At 42.8% G+C, this 24,783-nt stretch overlaps 1 protein-coding gene across 4 annotated transcripts in view; it reads left to right on the top strand.

Moving 5' to 3' along the window:
• LOC105478943 (family with sequence similarity 210 member A) overlaps positions 1 to 24,783 on the top strand; it is a 63,410-nt gene that overhangs the window by 4,452 nt on the left and 34,175 nt on the right. The window contains exon 2 of one of the 4 annotated variants that reach the window (XM_071085769.1): positions 2,138 to 2,266. The exons of 2 other annotated variants lie outside the window; for them this stretch is intronic. The gene's annotated coding sequence lies outside the window, so the exon portion shown is untranslated. Of the gene's footprint in view, positions 1 to 2,134; positions 2,267 to 24,783 lie in introns of all 4 variants that reach the window. One more of the 4 variants, XM_011736699.2, reaches the window with a different exon arrangement.

Here is a 24,783-nt window from a genome sequence, read left to right as displayed (position 1 = left end):
AGTCCCCTCTTCACCTTGGTCTGCTGTTATTCAGTTCACACGGCGTCTCCCCGTGTGAGTGTCTGACTGAGTCCCCTCTTCACCTTGGTCTGCTCTTATTCAGTTCACACGGCGTCTCCCCGTGTGAGTGTCTGACTGAGTCCCCTCTTCACCTTGGTCTGCTCTTATTCAGTTCACACGGCGTCTCCCCGTGTGAGTGTCTGACTGAGTCCCCTCTTCACCTTGGTCTGCTGTTAAAATGAGGCATCGATTGGGAAGGAATGGGATCCTCACACTTGGAATAGGGCCATATGGGAAAATCCTGATGAAGTTGGGGATGTTAAACTTCTAAATTTTACTCTTTTTTGCCAATAGAAGCAATTCTTCCACCTCTGTTTGAGGATATTAACTCTGCTTTGCCTGAAGAACCTGTAATGATGTCCCTTGAGGTAGTTACCTTGTAAGACGTTGCTGGTTCTCCTGAGGCACCTGTGAAGAGCTCTGGGGTTGCTCTTCTCTGCCGGTCAGAGATTGCAGTGAAAGCTGCTGCCACTGACTGCAGGTCCTTAACGGCAGCAGGGATGGTTGGATCCCGGGTGGTGGGGCCATGTGATCACCAAAGACTAAGTGGGTGTGTTGCCATCATGGGGGACAGCGGAGTCAAAGCAGCAATCTGAACAGCCTGACTTGGGAGTCCTGTGGCGTTGGGTAGGTGGTCATGGTGTCCCTAGAAGAGAACTCGATGGGCAGTCTACTGAATTCTGACTTAATCTGGGTAAGCAGAAGAGTTCTAGGTCAAGTGAATGGAAGCCTTACTTTAATTACCAAAGAAAGAGTCATGGTCCCTCAATCAGTTCCCAGATTTGAGTCATTTTACAGACCAAGAACCCCTTGAATGAGGGGAGGCTGGATCCTTTTGAGGACGGACCCCATTGTGCTGCCAAGAATTTATACCATTAATTTTTTTCTCAGCGTTTCCCGAAGGGGCCTATGGCTTATCAGGGTAAGTGTGCATTGGAGAAGAGGAAATAGACTTCTCATGGATTAGTGAACACTTAACTCTGAACTGACACTAATTCCAGGACTCTCAAAGTGTCGTTTTGGCCCACCGTTCAGACTAGGGGCTTGTTGAGGTTAGGTGGTCAGTAGAGGTTTAATCCAGGTCCTCCTCACAGTGAGTCCGCATATTCGTTTCAGGATGCGTAACTGGTATAGAAATACTCAGCAACTGGCAGAATCCCCACACTGGTTCCCAGACCTGTGGAATGAGGGCTATTGTGGTAAGAAAGGCCAAATAAAAGCCACTAGAGCTGCCTCTTCCTGGAGGGGTAGGAAGCCGAAAGCAATACCTCATTCCCGGAGGAACTGCAGAGATTGGGGCACTTAAGGATACAGGTGATGATTCCTGACATATTCGCATTCAGCCCTCCTATTTGGCCTGTGCAGAAAACAGATTGATCTTGGAAAATGACAGTGGATTATCATGAACTTAACTGAGTGGTGACTAATTGCAGCCGCTGTTCCATGTTTCATTTCTTTACTTGAGAACCTGTCCCCCAGTAGCTGGCATGCAGTTACTGATCTGCTGCATGCTTTGTCTTACTGTCTGTTAGTAAAGATCACTAAAAGCAGTTTTCTTTCAACTGACAAAGCCAGAAATACACCTTCACTGTCCTCCCTCGGAAATATCAACTTTCCAACACTGTATCATAACTTAGACCACAGAGATCTTGTTACGAGTTGAATTGTGTCTTCTAAAAATTTGTATATTGGATTCCTAGCCCTCATTACTTCAGGGTATGACCTTATTTGGGAATAGGGTAGTTAAAAATGTGATTAGATAAGATGAGGTCATACTGAAGTAGGCTGGGCCCCTAATCCAACACAACTGGTGTCCTTGTAAACAGGAGGAATTTGAACACAGACATTCACACGGGGAGAGTGCCATGTGAAACTGAAGTAGAGGAACACCAAGAAATGTCACACATTTTCAGCAAACCATCAGGAGCAAGGGGGGAGGCATGAAGCAGATGCTTCCTCACTCCCTTTGAAGGAACCAATGCTTTTGACACCTTAATCTTGGACTTCTAACCCCATAGACGGAGACATACATTTCTGTTGTGTAAGCTCCTCAGTTTGTGGTTCTCTATTACAGCAGCTGTAGCAAACAGACAGAGACCCTGATTGCCCTTCCTTTCCACAAGACATCATCCTGGCCCATCACATTGATGGTGTTGTGCTGATTGGACCTGGTGGGCAAGAAGGAACAACTACTGTTGACTTACTGGTAAGACATTTGCATGTCAGAGGGCGGGAAATAAATCCAACAAACGTTCAGGGTCCTTCTACTTGAGTGAAATTTTTTTTTTTTTTTTTTGAGACGGAGTCTTCCTCTGTGCCCCAGGCTGGAGTGCAGTGGTGCGATCTCGGCTCACTGCAAGCTCCGCCCCCCAGGTTCACGCCATTCTCCTGCCTCAGCCTCCCGAGTAGCTGGGACTACAGGCGCCCGCCAGCACACCCGGCTAATTTTCTATTTTTAGTAGAGATGGGGTTTCACCGTGTTAGCCAAGATGGTCTCGATCTCCTGACCTCGTGATCCGCCCGCCTCGGCCTCCCAAAGTGCTGAGATTACAGGCTTGAGCCACCGCGCCCGGCCTTGAGTGAAATTTCTAGGGGTCCACTGGTGTGGTGTAGGGCGTGTTCCCACCTATAACAAAAAGAGAGAAGCAAGGTCTGGTGGGCCTCTTTGGATTTTGGAGGTGACATATTCCTCATTTGGGTGTGCTACTTCAGGTTGTTCACTGAGTGACCCAAAATGCTGCTAGTTTTGAGTGGATCCCGGAACAAAAGGCGCCTCTGCCACAGCTACAGGCTGCTGTGCAAACTGCTCTGCCTCTCAGGCCATATGACCCAGCAGATCTTACGGTGCTTGAAATGTCAGTGGCAGACTGAAATGCTGTTTGGAACCTTTGGCAGGCCCTGTAGGAGATAATTACAGTGTAGATCCTGGGATTTTGGAGCAAAGCCTTTCCATCCTTTGCAGGTAACCGCTCTTTTAAGAAACAGCTTTTGGGCTTGTTACTGGGCTTCGTAGAAACTTCACGCTTAACCATGGGCCACCAAGTTATGCAACCTGGCTAGAAAAATGACTAGAATGTTTCAGCAGTTAAGAGCACAAGCAGATGGCATGTGTTCAAATCCTGGTTGTGTTATATTTGCTAAGTATGTCGTCCTTGAGTAAGTGACCAAACATTGTGTTTTAATGTCCTCATGGAGCGATTTTACAGAAGAAATGAGATGATACATTGTGCTTAGCACAGAACCTGTTAATTTTTAGCTTCTCTTAACACAGCTGAAACTGCTACTGCGATGTCTTGAAGTCATTAGTCCATGTCTTTAAATGTGATTGTAGAATTTCTTTGCCTTGGTACAGCAGAAAAACATAGAGTGATTTTTTTTTTTTTTTTGGATTCATGTAAAGCAGAGCAGAAGTTTGAAATAGTGAATTATGTAGGCATTATGTGCTTTCAGGTTCTGAGTTTATTACTTCTGAGAATTAACCAGGGTAGCAGTGGTCTCCAACTTCTGTGGGTGAAAGGGTAGCTGGGCTTTAAGCATGTGCAGCAGTGGGCAAAGAATGGAGGTGAGGGAAGAGGCATCAGACCTTAGGAAGGGATCCTCGTGGAGAAGTGGGAGGTAGGTGGTTCAGATTTTGTGGATGCCGATGGCAAGATGAGTTCTATTAGAAAGTCTCACTGATTTGTTTTCAAGGCAGACTTAAAAATTAGGGCTTCCCCATTGTTACTTCTTTTACATTGCCTTGGTGACTTCTTGGACTTGATAAATTGAATTAAACATGGTGTTTTATTTGGAGTCCTTGATTTTTAACGTAAGCATGGATTAGAGTAACTCTTCCGTGCTATTTGAAATACTGCAATTCCTGTTACAGTTTGGGCTGCTTAGTAAGCTGCATTGTAATTTGAGTCATTTCTTAAAATTAGAGGAATTAGATAAACAGTGATGGGCCTGCAATGTAGTGTTTGCCAAATGAATGTTGTATATAATGTTCAGAAAAATTTTATTTGTGTGGCACACGTTACAAAATAAAGCAGACTTATGTCAAGTTCTAAATGCAAGTTTTTACTTCACTTTTCTTGCCATCTTCATCACTGTAAATGCAGGTTTTTAAAAACACATATTTTAAAGTTGGACCCAGAATACAAGAGCTCTTTATTGCAACATGGCTTCTGGTACTCTGATGATCAAATCACATTTTCTGAAATATGCTTGATACAGTAAACACTGACAAAACTAGTTAACCCCACAGAGAAGGATGCTGGTATTTTTCACCAAAGCCAAGCTGAAACAGGTTTTATTGCAGCTTACTTCGTGTAAAATATATGTATAATTTCTCATATGTCTTTTTTTGGTTTAGCAAGCATAGAGCTTATTTATCAAGTGAATTCCTATTGCTAAGCATGTTTTAGTTAATTAGTAACAATAAATTTGTGTTACAATTGATTTTCATGTAGGAGATAGAAATGAAATTTATAGTTTGGCTCTCAATCCTTTATTTTCAGGGAAAAGACACAATTTATACATATGAGCAATTTGTGAAGATGTGGGAAATTCACTAGATTAGCAGTTCTATTTTCTTTTTCTTTTTTTTTTTTTTTTTGCCTTTAATCAGCTATGTGATCTGGAACAAGTTATGAACTATTACATGTCCTTGCATTCCTTATCTGTAAACATAAAGAATGGTACTAGGGGGCCTCTTAGTTTCCTTCCAAGTCTTCCTGTAGTTCTAATGTAGACAACTGTGACTAAACCTAAGGTTGCTGCTTTTATACAGTTGTACTCAGGGTCTGTATGGCCTGCCATTTTTGTAGTCCCCCTAACGAAGACTTTGAGAAGATGAAAATAATCCTTACTCATGCAATGGTTGGGAAGGTTTAGGAGAGAAGGCTTGTGTTTTCTATTGCTGTGTAACAAATTACCCCCAAATTTGGCAGCTTAAAACAACACAGGTTTATTGTCTCGCAGTTTCTCTGGGTCAGGAGTATGGGCACATCTTAGCTGGTTTGCTGCTGAGCATCTCAAAGTGTCAAGCAGGCTGCATTCTCATCTGGAGGTTCAACTGTGGAAGAACCTGTTTGCAAACTCATTCAGGTTGTATGCACAGTTCATCATTTGTGCCTGCATGAGTGAGGGTGCTGTCTTCTCCCTGCATGAGTGAGGGTGCTGTCTTCTCCCTGCATGAGTGAGGGTGCTATCTTCTTCCTGTTGACTGGTGTCCTCCCTCAGGGACTAGGGCTGTTCCCTGTATGCGACCCTGTCCATAGCCAGTTCAGCATATGGCACTTTGTTTCCTTGAGGCCAGCAGAAGACTGTCTCTCCAGTCTGCGAAGATGGGGTCCTTTCCGTCTTTTCTACCATGTGGTCTGCTGTACCACAAGTCTTTTCTTGAGCCTATGAGACAACTTTTTAAACCTGACATTCCGGTGCATTGGGCCCTTGCAGTTTTCATGCTGATTAGTAACTTTCATGTTACCAAAGGACTCACTGGAGTATGCTTTTTGCTCTCCAATCCATAATTCAAAATGTATCTTCTTCTTCTTCACCTCTCTGTGCTTTATTTTTTTGGCAGACTTTTGATAGTAGATTTCTAAACATTCAGTTTTTCCTTTCTTTTCACAGTGTCACGCAGCTGACCAACATAAGTCCAAAGTGCTTTAGAATTCAAATAAATCTACAAACCCTGCTTTACAGTTAGCAGTGCAGTGGTGAGGTTCAAAACTTAGACTTGGGCTGGGTGCAGTGGGTCACACCTGTAATCCCAGCACTTTGGGAGGCTGGGGTGGGAGGATCACTTGAGCCCAGGAGTTTGAGACTAGCCTGGGCAACAGAGTGACACTCTGTCTCTAAAAAACAAACAAACAAAACTTAGACCTGAATGTAGGTAACAGGTGGCACTAATCTCTACTTCAAAAGGATCCTTTATCAGTTCAAGTCTGAAAGACTCCATGCCGTAAGCATTGCTTGGGGGGATTAACATAATGTGAGAAAGGGCAGATGGTATTTCCTGCGTTCTGGAGAGCCTTAGAGTGTTGGATGCTGTCTGTCCACCCCCGCCTCAAGTAACAGAAACTGGCGTTCACAATAAAGAGGGACGTAGTAACAGGAAGTCCACAAGCAGAGCACTCCAGTGCCTTAGTTCAGAGCTTCGGCTCTGCTTTGTCCATGTCCGCTTTGTCCTTAGGCTGACTCCCTGTGTTAGTCCATTCTCACACTGCCATAAAAATACTACCTGAGGCTGGGTAATTTATAAACAAAAGAGGTGTAATTGACTCACAGCTGGGCATGGCTGGAGAGGCCTCAGGAAACTTACAATCATGGTGGAAGGCAAAGGGGAAGCAGGAACCTTCTTTACAAGGCAGCAGGAGGCAGGGAGAGGGCACCGGGGAGAGTACCATTTTTAAAACCATCAGATCTCAGAACTCCCTATCCTGAGATCAGCAAGGGGGAAATCGCGCCCCCGATCCAATCACTGCCACCGGGTCTGTCGCTCAGCACGTGGGGATTACAATTTGAGATGAGATTTGAGTGGGGACACAGAGCCAAACCATGTCAGTTTCTTTAAGGTTACAGAGTGGCTGCCAGAACCCCCAGAATCCATATGTTTCTTTGTCCGTCAGTTTGGGAGAGAGAATTAGGTCCCCAAACCATGGAATATAAGTTCTCAAAATCCTTAGATTCTCCTAAGTCACATGCCCACCCCTGGACCAGTAAGAGTCAGCCAGCCACACAACGCTCTGAGCCCTATCCTTTTGATCGGGATCCATCATTGGAGCTGGGGGCGCAGGTAGACAGCCACCTGAGCAGAACAGGGCCTCTGAAGAGGGAAGAGGGGAGTAGATGCTTAGTAGGCAGCCAACACTTTCCATTATCTCATCTAACCAGTAATTTAGTTAACACTGTTTTATCTATTGTTCTTTTTTGTAACTATAGAACATCTTAAAGTGGAAGTCTTTCTGTATACTATGAAGCCATGTTTTCTAATACAGTAGCCGTCAGCCACTTGTTACTATTGTACCTTAAAGTAATTAAAATAGAAAAATTAGTACTTAAGTGACTCTAGTTATATTTCAGGTGTTGGGTAGGCACCTGTGTGTGGTGGCTACCTTACTGAACAGCACAGATACAGAACATTTTCATCATTTCAGAAAGATCTGTTGAACAGAGCTGCTCTAAATTGTTTCAGGTAAAGTTTTTGTGTAAGCGTTGAACCGCAGTGGAAACAAGGATAGTGCCTACTTTACTAGGTTTTCATCTTATGTTGGGGATTATAGGATCTAAAATTTAGCCAAAATGGGAAATAGGAATTCATTCATATTGAGGTGATTGAATATAACGTTTGATACTACTTAGGACTTAAAAATATCTTTTTTTAAGTTTTTAAAAATATTCTTTTTTCCATTAAGAAAGTACAAATTATTTTTTGTTATGTAATAACTCTGTGCAACTTTGATGATACCTCGAAGTTCAGAATATGGAAAATGTTGTAATGTGAACAACTTTACGTGGTGGTCACATACCCATGATAATGATTCTCACAGTAGAGTGAAAGTGACTGCTCAGTTTGTCATTCTAGTAGAGTATGCTAAACTTTCCAGGGAATATAGTTGAATATGTATTAGTGCAATCACAGATACGTTTGATATAATCCTGTCTCCACTATTCTGAGGCTGTATCTATCAAACTAGAATCAGGGCTAAAGAATTGTTATATTAAGTACCTCAAAAATAGTTATGTCCCCCTGTAGTCTCAGCTAGTGGGGACGCGGGAGGATCACTTGAGCCCAGGAGTTCTGGGCTGTAGTGTGCAGTGCTGATAGCAGGTGTCTGCACGAAGTTCGGTATCAATACGGTGACCTCCCTGGAGCAGAGGACCAGCAGAGTGCCTAAAGAGAGGTGAACTAGCCCAGTCTAGAAACTGAGCAGGTCAAAACTTTCATCTCATCAGTAGTGGGGATCCCTGTGAATAGCCACTGTACTCCAGCTTGGGCAAAGTAGCAAGACCCTGTCTCTAAAACAGTAAATAAATATTTATATATGAGATTATATCTATACATTATATGACTAGGTTATTGGAGATGTGTACGTGTGTGTGTGTGTGTATGTATATATCTATCTATCTCCAGTAACCAATATATTATATCTTCAGTAACCTAGTAATACTACTCATAGGAATTTCTTGAAGAACTTAAAATATGGACAAAAATGTTATGTATGAGGATCCTATTTATAGTGCATTAAAACTGGGGACAATCAAAGCTTCTAAGAGTAAGAGAATGACCAAATCAATAATGGGATGTTATATCCCCCAAGATAATGAATTATTTCTTATCCAGCTGTTCAGACTCATATTTTTGGTGACTCTGTAATGGTGTATGCATAAGGTAATGGTAAAGAATGCAAAATTACATGTAATACAGAAAGCAGTAATCTAGGATCTAAAATAAGTTCATGCAGTTTAGTTCTCAGCTGGCTCCTGTGAACAAAATCCAAGGTCAAAGAAGACTGAACAGCCAGATAATTGTTTTGAGCAGATTTCTCTACAAAGTAAAATATAGTTTCAGAAGCAACTGAGTTCACTTTATCCTTCTTGCTGTATATTAACCTGCTTTTATCATATCACTCTCTTGCTCAAAACATCAGTTACTCCTTAGGAATTAAAAAATCCTCTAGAATTCCAGCCTCATTTCTCATTACCCTGAAAAGGCCCGTGTTTACATATTGACACTACGTGCCTTTCCGAGTACCATTTCCACTTTACCTAGAGTGACTTTCCATCTTCTTTTCCAATGCTCTGAAGTTGGGCTTTCAAAGGTATCCTGCAGCCTTCAGCTGACCACTGCAGTTCAGTTAGCCTTTTCTTTTTCCCCCTAATACATAGAATGTTTTATAAACTTGTAACTCATGTCTGACATGTCTCCTATCTTGGAATATTTAATTACCGTTTTCCAACTAGATTGTAAACTACTTAAAGACAGTGAAAACATATATTATACTAATTTGTTCTAGGTGCTTAAAGGGTTACAGTTCTGTGTATTGTCCACCCTTTGGTAGGGGTCAGTGAAGAGCTGCACCGTTAAGTTCTTTTGTAACTGTTTTATGTTGGTAGATTTTAGGTACTCTGAAGATATAGAAGAAAATCCCCTGGTTTGTACCCCTAGAGGAGTTATAATTTAGTTGAGAAAACTAAGAGTTAAATTTCCTGGAGTAATGTTGAACAACTGGGAGATGCTTAGTAAATATTTCAGGCCCAGTGCTGGGGTATGCTACCTGAGAGGCAGAGGCAGGAGGAGAAATCCTTGTCATTTCCCTGTGATGACAGGAAAGAGGTGGAACTGCATCCTCTGTCCTCAGACATGGTTTAATGGTCTGTGCTCACTCACCAGGCGTTACCTTCAGAAACGGCAAATAGATTTTTGTTAATTAACATGTTTACATTTATTGAGGATTACTTGTATGTATGTACACATGGGGCGATTTAAGTGTTGTTGTGAGTTTTACTAGTTTAAGAAGTACTCCGGAGGTTGAGAGGGTTTCAGTCAGTAGTAAGGAAGACGGGGACTAAGAATGGAAGGAATACATCATGCTAACTTGGACAAAAGGCCATAAAGGATGATAGTGGCAGAACATAACATCTCAGGTATGGACTTTGTAAGTTATGTTAAGTTATGTTGAATTTATGTATCAACATACAAACATACATTCTAGACTCATATCAGGCAAGAACAGCAAAAGTTAATTTATGCTTTAGGGACAAGGTAATGGTTTTAACATCAAAAAAGTTAAATTTTTATTGGTAAAAAAAAGTTGTGCTGTAAGGAAAGAGGCTTTCTTACAGGTATATGGTTCAAACTTGTAAGTAAAGACAAGAGTATCACGAAGTCATCCCTTCAGGAGCTGAGCATCTTAGCTGTTAACATCTCTGGGGTTTGTAGCAACGGAAGATAGAGCTGGGCTGGAGGAAAGCCGGGCGGCAAATGAGCTACCCCAGTAGGTGACGTGCCTGTTCCAGGTCCACAAGCACTATCAGTCCTTTCTCAGGTTCGCGCACCGCTATCAGCCTTTGTATATAGCAGCTTCCGTGTTTTGAAGTACTTAGTTTTGAGTCCTTCTATCGATGGAAATAATTTTCTCTGGAAGGATATGTGGTGTCTGAGTCCGTTCAGGCTGCTGTAGCAAAATACTGTAAACTGAGTGGCTCAAAAACAGTGGAAATTTATTTTTCATGGTTTTGGAGGCAGGAAAGTCTAAGAGCAAGGTACTGGCAGATAAAGGGGTTTGGTGCGGGCCCACTTGCTGGCTCACAGACAGCCCTCTTTTCACCGTAACCTGGAGGTGATGGAGGGTCCATGAGCTCTCTTGAGTCTCTTTTATAAGGCCGCTATTCTCATTCAGGAGCGCTCTGCCCTCATGACCTAATTACCTGCCCCGAAAGCCCTACCTCCCAATGCCATAAAACTTGGAGGTTAGGACTTCCAATGTGGAGGGACACAAATATTCAGATCATATAGTGTGTGTAGGATTTGGCAGCTTTTAAATATTTGAAAATGTCTTTAACATGACTGCTAAATTAAAATTTCTTACAATTTTTAGGTTACAAGCTTGTCTCTTTAAATTCTGCAATTAATTGCTCTGCTGTTTTCTGGTTCGTAATAAAGTTGAAAAGTCCAAGGCCAGCATGATAGGTCTGTGAAGACAAGGTGTTTTTCCTGTGTCCTAATAATATGTTTTTTCTTATAATTTAAGTTCATGTAAGGAATTTAATTTGCCTTAAACATGTTGAACCTGTTGATTTTGCAGTCTCGGGTCTTTTCACCATTATTTTTCTAATAACAGTTTTAGGAACCTAAGATCTCTTTTGAATCTGTGTATCTGTGGACTTTTCTTTGTCATTTTCATCTTCTTGGCCATTTCTCTGTATTCTTACACTGCTTCTCTAGTTTGCTCAGTATTCTCCACAGTACCGATTTTAGGAGACTTGATAAATTGCTGAGTACAAGGGAATAGGAAGATCCTCGGCTGACTTTGATATAGCTTTTTGTCTTGGACAACTTGGGCTCCAAAGGAGGCACATATTTGGGGAGTGGGAGGAAGAGGTAGTCATTGAGTACCAGTAGGATCTTTTGTTACCCAGATACAAAAGATATTGAGCAATCCAGGTGGCTAAGTCCTATTCCAGTTTTAAGGTGGATGCTGAGAGTCAGAAAAAGATCTGGACAGGAAGCATAAATTGGGGGTTCATCACCTAATGGATATAAAAGTTATTGCCCAGATAAAATGTATAGAGCCTGCTTTCAGAGTTAAGAGAAAAAGGAGCCTATTCCCACGACCAGGAAGGCAGCTCCATGATAAGAAAACCAGAAGAAAGGAGCTGGAGCTATAGAAAGGGAAGTCTGAAAAACTTTGAACAGGTAGGACGCACGTAGTGAGGGTTAATTATGTGTAACAGAACGAAAGGCCTGAAAGGTATCAATAGAGGCTCATTGCTGGTTTTAATAGCATTTTGGTATGGGAGGTAGTGAAAAAAGGAGGCTGGTTTTTTTGTTTTGTTTTTTTCTTTGGTTTTTGGGTTTTGTGGTGGTTTTTGTTTTTGTTTTGTTTGTTTGTTTTGAGACAGAGCCTCTCTGTTGTCTAGGCTGGAGTGCAGTGGCACAATCCTGGCTCACTGCAACCTCCACCTCCTGGGTTCAAGGGATTCTCCTGCCTCAGCCTCCCAAGAAGCTGGGGTTACAGGCACCCACCACCATGCCTGGCTAATTTTTGTATTTTTACTAGAGACAGGGTTTCACCATGTTGGCAGACTGGTCTCGAACTCCTGGCCTCAGGTGATCTGCCCACCTTGGCCTCCCAAAGTGTTGGGATTGCAGGTGTGAGCCTCCATGCCAGGCCAAGGCTGTTGTTTTAAGACACTTTGCTGGTAACAGGAAGAAGAGAAATTGGGCACACATCACATACAGACCTGCTTTCTTGATGGCGTGTCTATACAGCAGTGAAGGAAAGAGGCCAGTGGTGTAATTGTCCAATGAGTTCTTTCTGCCCGCTGCACAGACAAAACCAGTTCCCTGAGACTTTGCTATTGGAGTACACAAAGAATTTTATTAATGTGAAGCTGGCCATACAGGAGACAGTTATTACTCAAATCAGTCTCCCTGAAGGCTCAGAGGTTAGGGTTTTTCAAGGATTGTTTGGTGGGCAGAGGACTAGGGGATGGATGCTGCTGATTGCGTTGAGGATGAAATCGTAGGATGTGGAGAACGGTCTTTGGGTGCCCAGCGTGTCTCTGGATGGGGGCAGTAGGACTGGTTGAGTCATGAGTCACAAGTCCAGGTGGGGTGAGTATAAAAAAATATTTAAGAAGACCAATCTTAAGTTTTACAATAGTGATGCTATCCACAGAAACCATTAGGGAAGTCACACATCTGGTGACCTTTGGCCCCATGACTCCTGAACAATAAGGGATTATGGAAATTATGCCCACATTTATGCCGGGCGTGGTGGCTCACGCCTGTGATCCCAGCACTCTGGGAGGCTGAGGTGAGTAGATCATCTGAGCTCAGGAGTTCAAGACCAGCCTGGGCAACATGGTGAAACCCTGTCTCTACAAAAAATACAAAAATTAACTGGGCACGGTGGCGCACACCTGTAGTCCCAGCTACTCGAGAGGCGGAGGCAGGAGAGTTGCTTGAACCTGGGAGGTGGAGGTTGCAGTGAGCTAAGATCGCACCATTGTGCGCCAGCCTGGGCAACAGAGTGAGACCTTGTCTCAAAAAAAAAAGGAAAAAGGAAACTATGCCTACATTTAATCAGAATTTAGGCCCCTCCCATAATCCTAATCTTGTGGCGTTTCATTAGTTTTACAAAGGCAATTTCAGTCCCCAAACGAGGAGGGCATCGGTTTTAGGGAGGGATATTATCTTGGCTTCAAAGTTAAACTGTCAACTAAATTCCTCCCCTGGTTAGCTTGCTCTGTACCCAGGAACAAGCGAAGACAGCCAGCAAGTGAGGCTGGCAGCACGATGGAGTCAGCCATGCTAGATTTCTCACTGACAGAATCTTTGCACAGGCACTTCTGATGGAGTGAGCAGTTGAAGGGACAGGAAAGAGAATAGCAGTAGAAAAATACAAGGAAAATGGGGTCAATAACTTGGGTTCACTTTCAAGGGGAGGAGGGAATAGTTTCATCTAATTATTCCCTCAACAAACATTTATTGAGTGCCTCCTGTGTGCCAGCAAGCCTTAGTTTTAGGCACCTGGGATGCAGGGAAAAAACTCTACTCTTGGGTGACCATAAGTAACAAACATAATAAATAAGTAAATGACATAAGAAGTTAGAAGATAAGTGGTGTAGGAAAAATGAAACCAAGAGAGCAAGGTAAGGAAGATTGGGATACTGGGGCCAGAAAGGAGTGGTGCTATAGTTTTAAATAAGATGGTCAAGGTAGGCTTTACAGAGCAGGTGGCAATTGAACAAAGACTTGTAGGAGGTGAAGGAGTTGGCCATGTAGGTATCTGGAGAACGACTTGTTCCAAGGACAGGGAACTGCAAAACGTCTTAAAGCAGCACTTTTCAGCCTGTGGGCAGAGCTGCAAGCCCAGGGTGGCTGGAGCAGAACGAGCAAGAACACTGAGAGCGATGCGATCATGGATAGGGGCGTGTGGAGAGGGTACGGATTACTTAGGACCTGGTCTGACAGTTTAAGGACTTTGGCTCTTAATCAAAGAAAAATGGGAAACTTTTAAAAAGAGGAGAGTCATGATCTGACTTAGATGCCGTATATATGGTCAGCTTACATTCGAGGCTTGAAGAGATCTGGAAAGGTATGGAATAGTTTCTGAGAGGAATGTGAGAGGAATCTGATCAGAAATTGTCATGGACTGTCACAGAGCAGATAGAGCCTGTCTGAGATATGATGATGTACTATCAATGTATGCTGGCATTATTTTACTCTGTTGTTTTTGTTAGCAGTGATTAGTGAGATGTGATTGTGGAAGACACAGATAATAGGACTGGCTGAAGGTTGGATTTTGTTGAAGGGCAAGGTAGTAATTCAAGTAATGTGCTGTAGAATCCAGGCTGATTAAAGATTTCAGCATGAAACCAGGAGAAGCTGTTAGATTTGAGCTAGGGAAAGGACAGGGTTGGGCAAGGCGCTGATACTAGGCTCTGGAGAAAAGGGAATGGAGGCTGGAAGCTGAGCGTGAGATAGTGTAGTGTTCAGAATTTCAGTTGTGGAGCAGTATCAGATGATTTCAAGGCCAAGGGCATGACCAGTGAAATGAATTGCTGAAGAAGCTAGGTATAGTATAATATGAAATATATTTGGTCTTTTTCCCCCATACTTGCCTCAGAGCTCCTAAAACCCTTGGAAATTTCCTGATAGGAGTACCTTGTATTAATAATGATCCCTTTAGGCTATGCTAATGAGCTAACTTAGAGTAGGGCCTCTGTAGCTTCAGAATGGGGCGACTCCCTAGAAATACAGAGGATTAGAGTGGTGGAACTTTGAGACTCACCCACCATCCTCCAGGAAAGGCTAGGGCTGGAGATTAATCTCTACAAAAACTCTTGAACAACAGACTTGATAAACTTCTATGTTGCTAAGCACATGGAGTTGCCGAAAGGGTGGCACACCCAGAGAGGGCGTGGACATCCAGACACCTCCCTAATACCTTACCCTCTGCATCTGCATCTGGCTGTTCATCTGTATCCTACAGCAATATTTTTTATAATCCAGTAAATCCTTCTTAGCAAATTAATCAAACCCAGTGTTAAAGGACCACCAGGTTCTATTGCCCATTGCAAGGCAACAACCAATATTCAGAAACAGTGGGAACAGCAGCAGAGAAAGACTTAATAATTGTAGGGCAGCCAAATGAGAAGATAAAAGAAAACCTTGTTAAAAGAAAAACTTCAGCCGGGCACGGTGGCTCAAGCCTGTAATCCCAGCACTTTGGGAGGCTGAGACGGGCGGATCACAAGGTCAGGAGATCGAGACCATCCTGGCTAACACGGTGAAACCCCGTCTCTACTAAAAAATACAAAAAGCTAGCCGGGCGAGGTGGCGGGCGCCTGTAGTCCCAGCTACTCGGGAGGCTGAGGCAGGAGAATGGCGTGAACCCGGGAGGCGGAGCTTGCAGTGAGCTGAGATCCGGCCACTGCACTCCAGCCCGGGTGACAGAGCGAGACTCCGCTCAAAAAAAAAAAAAAAAAAAAGAAAAATTTCAGCTGAATTAAATGTAAAGGAGTTTGAGCAATGAACTATTTGCAAATTGGGCAGCCCCCAGAATCCCAGCAGATTCAGAGAGACTCCTGTGCAGCCACGTGGTGGAACAAGATTTATAGACCAAAAAAAAGGGGAAATGATGTACAGAAATCGGAAGTGAGACATAGAAACAGCTGGATTGGTTACAGGTTGGCGTTTGCCTTATTTGAACACAGTTTGAGCACTTAGCAGTCTATGAGTGGTTGAAGTGTGGCCACTGGGATTGGCCAAGACTCAGCTGTATACTCCTGTGTTAGGTTTTCAGTCTTGTCTGCCTTTTAAACTAGGTTCCAGTTTGTCTGCAAGGACTCAGATGTGGAAGTACAGACTCTTTCTCAGGCCATGTTTACTTTGCTTTAACAGTTCCCCTCTGTTGGTCATTTTTTCAATTTTGAGAGATTGACCAAAACGTTAGTCCTTGATGTCACTATTACCATCATAAGTATACGTATTTGGTTTTGAAAACGACTGGGAAACAGTAGAACAGTGAGTTTTGCAAAGGCAGGAATAAGGACTGAGCAGAGGCACCTCCTTATACTAGAATGTCCCGTGTATAAGAGAAAAACAAAACCTGCTCTGTTCTGGTCTAGGATCTAGGTGTTTCCTTAAAGTTTTAGTTTGATTATGTCAAACTAAACTACTTAATTTTCTTACATCAACTATGAAAATTAAGTAGCTGTAAGTTGTTAACAGGAGCGGCCCCACTTTGGTTTGATTTAGTCTGTTGGGGCCTAGTGCATGATCTTAGTCCAAAACAATGGCCTCCCATAATTTAAAAAATTCCCCCTTCTGTTCTGGTTCTCACTTAGGTGAGAGTGTGACCAAAACTGAGGGCCTTAGTGCCACTCTCAGTTCCCATTGTTTTGGGTTTTCAGTTTCAGCATGTCATTTATAGGTTATGGTGTCCTCATGGCTGCACATTTCTTTCAGCTTTGTCATCCCAGTTGAAGAGAGACCATGTGACATTTTAGAGATGGCTGCATGCAAACATTTAAAACCTTTGAGAGAATACAGCACACCAGGGAGACTGTTTTCATGACTATTGGGAGGATAACACCAAGAGTTGGGAGTATGCTTCTTACCCAGGGTCCCAGTAAACCAAGCCACCTAAAATCAAATAGATCAAAGAATAAGCTAAATGAAGAGACTACTCACTTAACTAAGTGGTTTTTTCCGTTAATCGCCTACAACTGAATTTTTATAATCTACATTTGATGTATTTCTTCATAGGCCACAAGTGCCAGCAGCTGCACAGATACTTTCCTGTTTAGCCAACACATAACTTTCACAAGATAATTTAAAGTCTGTTGTGCAACGGTAGCCTTTACAGTAGAAACTGCTATAAAGCCTATCATGAGGGATACATTTTAAATCATTCCCTCTTTTATTCCAAACTGTGGAAAAAGGACCTAACACACAATGCCCTTCTAGAAGAGTGAAGGCCTCCTGGCAATGTTCTCTTTAACCTGTGTGGGTTAAGAGGAGTGAATCAATGTTCTGTTTCTGACTGATTATGAGGCAACATATGTACCATTAAAGTTTCTTACCTCCATTGGGCCTTCATGTTTTATCTGTGAAGGCATAAGGTTATCCATTTTGCTGGCTGCAAAATCATTTTCAAATAAAAGTATACCCCATAAGTGCACGCAACAGACCCCCGTGTTTTCACGTCTGTTGTTCATAGAGGCATAAGGAGGGGAAAGGTATTTAAAGGTAAAAGTCTCATGGTAGTAGAACTCTTGCTCTGTGATCTTGGGAAAAGCTGTTTACATCAAGGATGCCATCTTTTTCTGGGGAGAAATTTCCCTGGTTAGCTTTACCTTGAGGTTTCCAACAACATCGTGGAGGGACCCTTCTCTATTGTGAGATGATGAAGCCAAAATACAAGTCCTGAAGTTTTGCTGCAGTGTGGATAGCAAGGACAATCTTTCTGTGATGTTCTCAGAATATTCAGTCTTCGGGTTCTAGATCATGAAGGGATTGATTTTCTTCAGTGAACCATAAAATTACAGTGTGGCATAATAACTTAGTGTTATAACGTCAGTCCTCTTGCATGGGAAAACTTTTGTACAACCAGAAAACATGCATTGAAAATGACAATTGAATGAAATCCCTCTACAAATGTTTAAATGACCCATCAGGTAGCCAAATATACCTGAAGCTTTGATTGTCTTCTCAGGCATGTGGGTTTGACAAACTAAACATTGGTTATGAAACTATTTTAGCAGGCCGGGCACAGTGGCTCACGCCTGTAATCCCAGCACTTTGAGAAGCTGAGGTGGGAGGATCACCTGAGGTCAGGAGTTCAAGACCATCCTGGCTAACATGGTGAAACCCTGTCTCTACTAAAAATACAAAAATTAGCCAGGTGTGCTGGCACACACCTGTGGTCCCAGCCACTCGGGAGGCTGAGGCAGGAGAATCGCTTGATCCCAGAAGGCAGAGGTTGCAGTGAGCCAAGATCGTGCTACTGCACTCCAGCCTGGGCGACAGAGTGAGACTCTGTCTTAAAAAGAAAAAAAAAATTAGTAATGTATAAGTTACCACACCAATATATTCAAATTATATTTTATCTTTTCCATGATGAGTCATGGGAAGCATAACTTTTAGTAACAAAAGCTGTAAGGACTCAGGAAGGACAAGGTGGCCATCCTGGTTCTCCATGTGTCCGTGCTTGATTAACTTTAGACTTAAGTCCTCTTGAATGCCAGTTGTTTTTCCAAATTAGGTGCATAGCACTGATAACTGATGGGTTATCATAGGCAGTTTGACTTAGACTATGGAGTTCATTTAAATTGTGTTTTTAAACAATTTCAGTACCAGCTGATTTAACGTGAAAATCTGGCAAAGGATTTTCTTGGTATTCAATTAATTTCTGTCTACTTGGGTTAGCAGTTTTATGAACCAGTCAGTCTTTTAGTCAGTCTTTTTATTAAAGTTCCAGGAATTCTTACCCGGTTTAAATGATATGATTCTAAGGTTACTAGAAAACCTGTATTCAAGAGTGCTTTTTAGGTCGTTTCCATCCTTTCATGAGTCTTTTAAAAGATACCATATTCTAGGCTTTTATGTGCTTATGAAGTTTTTAGAAACTGCATTAGCATTAAGCAATTAACTGTGGAAATGACTTTAAATAGTTATGAAGACACAGTTGACAAGGAAATGTGGTTATTTCCATGGTCTAAAACAACATAATAACTGTAATTATGGATAGCATATACACAGACATGTTAATTTTAGAAATCTTACACAATTTTGGAACATATATTAACATTCACTAAAATATAACTTGAAGAAGGTTAAACATAATTTTTTATTTGACAATTCTTCACATGTAACTTAACATGCCAAATAATCCTGTGCTTACCTCTCTCGGATGCTTCAGGGGCCCTATGTAGTATCCCAAAGTTAGAAAAGACAATTTCTGAAGCTGAAAGTTGATTTTCAGAAGCCTATCAAATACGTTAAAGGTTAAAACACTTTGTATTATACTTAACCAGTTTGACCATGAGGTGAGATTTTTGTAAACCTTATATAACCCTTTGCAATTTTTGTGAAAGAGTAGATCAGCGCTTTAAGAAAACCCTATTGTGCTTTTATTTCAAGGTTTAATTTATGGAATGCTGAATCACACCCCTTTAAGTTTAGTCAATATGTTCACAAACAATTTCTTTTTACAAGATTAGTTTTTATAAACCTTACACAACTTAAACCTTTAATTTTGTGTTATCTAATTAAAAAACCTCTTCACCCTCTAGGCAAAAAGTTATACTCCCATGCCTTACAATCTTTTATCAAAAACACAATTCACTTTACTCACATGCCTTGCATGTAAAACTTTTTTTTTTAGGAGTTTTAATTACACGTTATTATGGTAACTCTTAGCATCTTTTATTTTTGGTGCATAAATTTCTTTCATGACTTAGACCATCTATGGCATGCTTGGACTTTGACTTGTCCTAAACATCCCTCTTTTTAAACAACTAGTTATTTTACTTTGGGAAAAGAATTTGCCGTCCAAAATTGTTTCTTACATAAAATCTCTTTTTTTTAAAAGGCAAGTAGTTTATGACCTTAAAGCATTTAGCAAACCTAATATCTGACCTGCACAATTTAGACCAAATGTTTTTATTTTACAAATAACCTTCCAAGCTGTTTTTATTTCCCAAAGATCACTAAAGTTATGTGAACTAAAAGATACTACAGTTTTTATTTTTCTTTCAAAATGTTGAAGTGCTTGTTTTTCTTTAAGGCAATTAATTAGAGCTTTTTTACATAAACACTATATACACAACACATATATAACTACACAGATGGAAGAAAATTAAGTAGTTGTAAGGTTTTTTTATTTCCTAGTTTCTAAGTTTCTTAATTGGATTACTGGCTTTAGGGTGGAGTCTTTGGAAGAACTGGCTAGGGAAACATGCAGTTTCTAGTGCCTAATAAGCAGGCACAGCTGGAAGGCAAAAAGAGATCACCAAAATTAAGGGTCCCATTTTTATGGGTCCCCCAAAAGAGGGAGATCCTATTGGAAAAGACAGTGCAATGCTTTTACTGTGCATTTAATTGTAGGGCAACCCAAAACCAATAAGCCTATTTGTAGTTAGCCCATCCCCTACAGGAGTCTTATTTTTCAGTGGGGTTGGGGACATCTCCATACTTCCTAGGTTGCCAAGAGCATGCTTCTCTGATCCAAACGTGCAGAGCTCAGTATTTCCCCATAGCTGGCACCAGACATCCCTAAAAGTATATTTCCTACCTAATTATTACATACCAAACCTCTTTCATAATGTGAAGCAATTGCTGATATCCCCAAAAGTAAAAAATGTTAGATACTACAATGCAAAACAGTACAGAGCCTTAGATTTTGAAAGGAATCTATCCACTTCCAATTCCTGAGGTTTCATGAGGAAAATAGAAGTTTTTCCCAAAATGGGGTCTCTGGTGCCTCCTGTTTTTCCCAAGGGGTCCCATGCTGTTAGAGCTTGAATATCGGCATGTAATTAAGCTGACTTTTAACCACAGCCCTCTTTTTTTTTTAAAGTCCTTTTAAATTTCCTGTTACCCATTTTTAGCCAGGCTAAATGGCTGATATTGTTGGCATTTAAACTTTATTAAAAGCAGCCTCACAGGTGCTCTGAGAAAGGAGAATTAGACGGTTCCTGGAGGGGAAGAGAATCAGCAAATGGTAACGGTTATGCAGATATCAAACAAGAACGAACTCATTCCCTAAGCCAGGAATTGGACTCAGATCACCACCATGAAAGGAGACAACCTTAGCTGCTGAGCTGCAGCACTGGGCAGCCTCCACTGCGCTTTCCAGGAGGAGTCTAGAGTAATTAATTTTGAGCTTGCAAAGGCTTTTAACTACTCAGGATGATTTTTAGAGCTACCTATGACATGAACCTTAAAATTCCTGTTCCCTGGAAGGCAGAGAGCAAGAGAAAGTGTAGCCACGTGGTCACAACATCAGGCTCCCAAGGACGTAAAACAAAATGGAGACCTCATACAGGTTTTTTGTGTGCGTGAGGGACCCACAGCAAAGTCTGTTACTGACCCGCTTGCTGGGACGTCTTGAGCAGTGGGCTTACGGGGTTTCAAGCCCGTGCTCTGTTTTAAGTTGGCTGTCTTTATGACAGAATGATACAGGAAGACACATAAAGCAAGCATACCAGATTGGCTACAGCTTTAAGACTGGCCTCATAAATTCTTTTTCCCATTGCTCAAAACTTTACAGGAGATAAACTGATTTTTACCATTGATTCAGCCAGTTTGCACAGGGAAAGAGGTAGAAGGCTGACTGGCAAGAAATTCTTACCCTTTGGCTGACATGCCAGGCTTCTGAGTCCCTTCCTCTGAGCAGCCCTGTGACCTGGCTGGCGGCACCACAGCCCTGGGGGCCAAGCCGCAACACAAAGCAAAATCATCTTTTTCTGTTTTGTGGAACCACAGGTAAAAGTCTCTTGATTTTGCAAGTTGCTGCCCAACCGGCTGCGTGGGGGCGCCGAATATCTAACCGGCAAGGTTCCAATTTTCTCCTGATTGGGCCCTGTCACCTGTAACCCATTTTTTGTCCAAGAGAGACTTTACTGAGGGGAGGGCCTCTAACCCAGTTCCATCCTTTACTCAGGTAAAATGTACTTAGCCAAAGTCAGCCAATTGATACTGCAGTCTATTTCCTTTGGATCTGGATAATAACTAAGCTAAAAGGTTAGTAGATTTAATTTCTGAGAGCCTTCATTTTTAAATGCACTTCAGTGAATTTTGTTTATTCCCACCGTTCCACTGTAGGTTAGCTTTAGTAATATTTGGCCATTCTGTAAGAGTTTGCTGCTCTCTGGGCCTGATGTATAAGCTGGAAGGAACCTTGATTTCCAGAAATTAAGGATCCTATTTTTGCCTAAAATGTTGGCTTTACCCTCAGGTTCCCTTGATTAACTTAGCCAATGATTTTTTTTTTCCTACCTAAACACACAAGAAAAATGAAACAAAGGGGGGTAGAACACAAAAATCGTTCCAAATTTTTAAAAACCAAATTTTACACCCCCTGCAATATTACCATTTACCACCAGTTTCTTTCTGACCCAGTCAGATGTAAGAGGCCCCTAACTGGATCCAAACCAGTTAATTACCGGGTCCAATCTGATCCTGAACCCAGTTCAATTTCTGTTGTGATTTCTAAACCCAGTTGGATCAGAAATTTGCTCAGAGAAACTCGAGAGCTCAAAACGCAAATGTGTAGAACTCCGAAATCTGAGAGAGAACTTACCACGATCCCCAGCTGCTCTGAGAGATAGAAGGACACAAGTGGGTCCAGCAGGTACGCTGCTTGTTCATTCAGCGCTCCTGGGGGTCATTTGAGAGATAGAAGGACACAAGTGGGTCCAGCAGGTACGCTGCTTGTTCATTCAGCGCTCCTGGGGGTCATTAGAAGCTCTACTTCGGATCCCACTTCTGACACAATCTGTTAAAAACCTAGGCTGGATGACATTTAAAGGAGTTTAATTGAGCAGTGAACGATTTGCAAATCAGGCAGCCCCCAGACTCAAAGCAGATTCAGAGAGACTCCCATGCAGCCACGTGGTGGAAGATTTATAGACAAAAAACGGGAAGTGATATACGGAAATCAGAAGCAAGGTATAGAAACAGCTGGATGGGCTACAGGTTGGCATTTGCCTTATGTGAACACTTAGCAGTCTGTGAGTGGTTGAAGTATGGCTGGCCGCTGGAATTGGTCAAGACTCGGCTGTTGTACAGGTGCATACTCTTAAGTTGGGTTTTCAATCTTGTCTGCCTATTAAGCTAGGTTATAGTTCGTCCACAAGGACTCAAACGTAGAAGTATGGAGTCATTCTTAAGCCATATTTAGTTTGCTTTAAGAACTTCAAATCTGCCTCCTCGAGAGGTTTGGAGATGGAGATTTTAAGGATTCTGGACAAGTGATGGGCTAAAGTGTGGGGATTGCTGATTAATCGAGAAGTGAGAGGTGAAGTCTGGTGACAGGGAGATGAAGAAACCACATTCCTTTGCTGAGTTCGTTCCTTGGTGGGAGTCTTCAGACAGTTTGGAGTCTTCAGACAGTTTGGTGTGAGCTGTTTTGCTGGAATTCAGGATCGGATCTGGAAAACATTTTAACCAATTCTTAGGTTAAAAGATCCAGCGTCAGAGATTCCGTTTATAGGAACAGTGGGGAGCAGGTGGTTCAGCACGCTGTGTGACTCTCAGCAGCTACAGGGAAGTGGGCCAGAGTGCACCAGCGCATGCATCCTGGCCAGGGCCTAACTGTAATTCTGCCTAAAACCTGGCTTGTAAGTCTTGCTAGTTTCTCCAACGGAAAGTTCATCAAATTAATTGAACCCAAGGTGGGAACCTGAACGTATAGCCTGTTGAGAAGCGTGGGTAACAACTTACTGCGTGGGAACCTGAACGTATAGCCTGTTGAGAGGCGTGGGTAACAACTTACTGCGTGGGAACCTGAACGTGTAGCCTGTTGAGAGGCGTGGGTAACAACTTACTGCGTGGGAACCTGAACGTATAGCCTGTTGAGAGGCGTGGGTAACAACTTACTGCGTGGGAACCTGAACGTATAGCCTGTTGAGAGGCGTGGGTAACAACTTACTGCGTGGAACCTGAATGTATAGCCTGTTGAGAGGCGTGGGTAACAACTTACTGCTTGTGAACCTGAAAGTATAGCCTGTTGAGAGGCGTGGGTAACAACTTACTGCGTGGGAACCTGAACGTACAGCCTGTTGAGAGGCGTGGGTAACAACTTACTGCGTGGGAACCTGAACGTACAGCCTGTTGAGAGGCGTGGGTAACAACTTACTGCGTGGGAACCTGAACGTATAGCCTGTTGAGAGGCGTGGGTAACAACTTACTGCGTGGAACCTGAACGTATAGCCTGTTGAGAGGCGTGGGTAACAACTTACTGCTTGTGAACCTGAATGTATAGCCTGTTGAGAAGTGTGGGTAACAACTTACTGCTTGTGAACCTGAACGTATAGCCTGTTGAGAGGCGTGGGTAACAACTTACTGCGTGGGAACCTGAACGTACAGCCTGTTGAGAGGCGTGGGTAACAACTTACTGCGTGGGAACCTGAACGTACAGCCTGTTGAGAGGCGTGGGTAACAACTTACTGCGTGGGAACCTGAACGTACAGCCTGTTGAGAGGCGTGGGTAACAGCTTACTGCGTGGGAACCTGAACGTACAGCCTGTTGAGAGGCGTGGGTAACAGCTTACTGCGTGGGAACCTGAACGTACAGCCTGTTGAGAGGCGTGGGTAACAGCTTACTGCGTGGGAACCTGAACGTACAGCCTGTTGAGAGGCGTGGGTAACAGCTTACTGCGTGGGAACCTGAACGTACAGCCTGTTGAGAGGCGTGGGTAACAGCTTACTGCGTGGGAACCTGAACGTACAGCCTGTTGAGAGGCGTGGGTAACAGCTTACTGCGTGGGAACCTGAACGTACAGCCTGTTGAGAGGCGTGGGTAACAGCTTACTGCGTGGGAACCTGAACGTACAGCCTGTTGAGAGGCGTGGGTAACAGCTTACTGCGTGGGAACCTGAACGTACAGCCTGTTGAGAGGCGTGGGTAACAGCTTACTGCGTGGGAACCTGAACGTACAGCCTGTTGAGAGGCGTGGGTAACAGCTTACTGCGTGGGAACCTGAACGTACAGCCTGTTGAGAGGCGTGGGTAACAGCTTACTGCGTGGGAACCTGAACGTACAGCCTGTTGAGAGGCGTGGGTAACAGCTTACTGCGTGGGAACCTGAACGTACAGCCTGTTGAGAGGCGTGGGTAACAGCTTACTGCGTGGGAACCTGAACGTACAGCCTGTTGAGAGGCGTGGGTAACAGCTTACTGCGTGGGAACCTGAACGTACAGCCTGTTGAGAGGCGTGGGTAACAGCTTACTGCGTGGGAACCTGAACGTACAGCCTGTTGAGAGGCGTGGGTAACAGCTT

This window comes from Macaca nemestrina, chromosome 19 (assembly GCF_043159975.1).
Source record: "Macaca nemestrina isolate mMacNem1 chromosome 19, mMacNem.hap1, whole genome shotgun sequence".
NCBI lineage: Eukaryota > Metazoa > Chordata > Mammalia > Primates > Cercopithecidae > Macaca > Macaca nemestrina.
The sequence above is the reverse complement of the archived record's forward strand: the minus strand, read 5'-3'. Positions and strand labels throughout refer to the sequence as shown.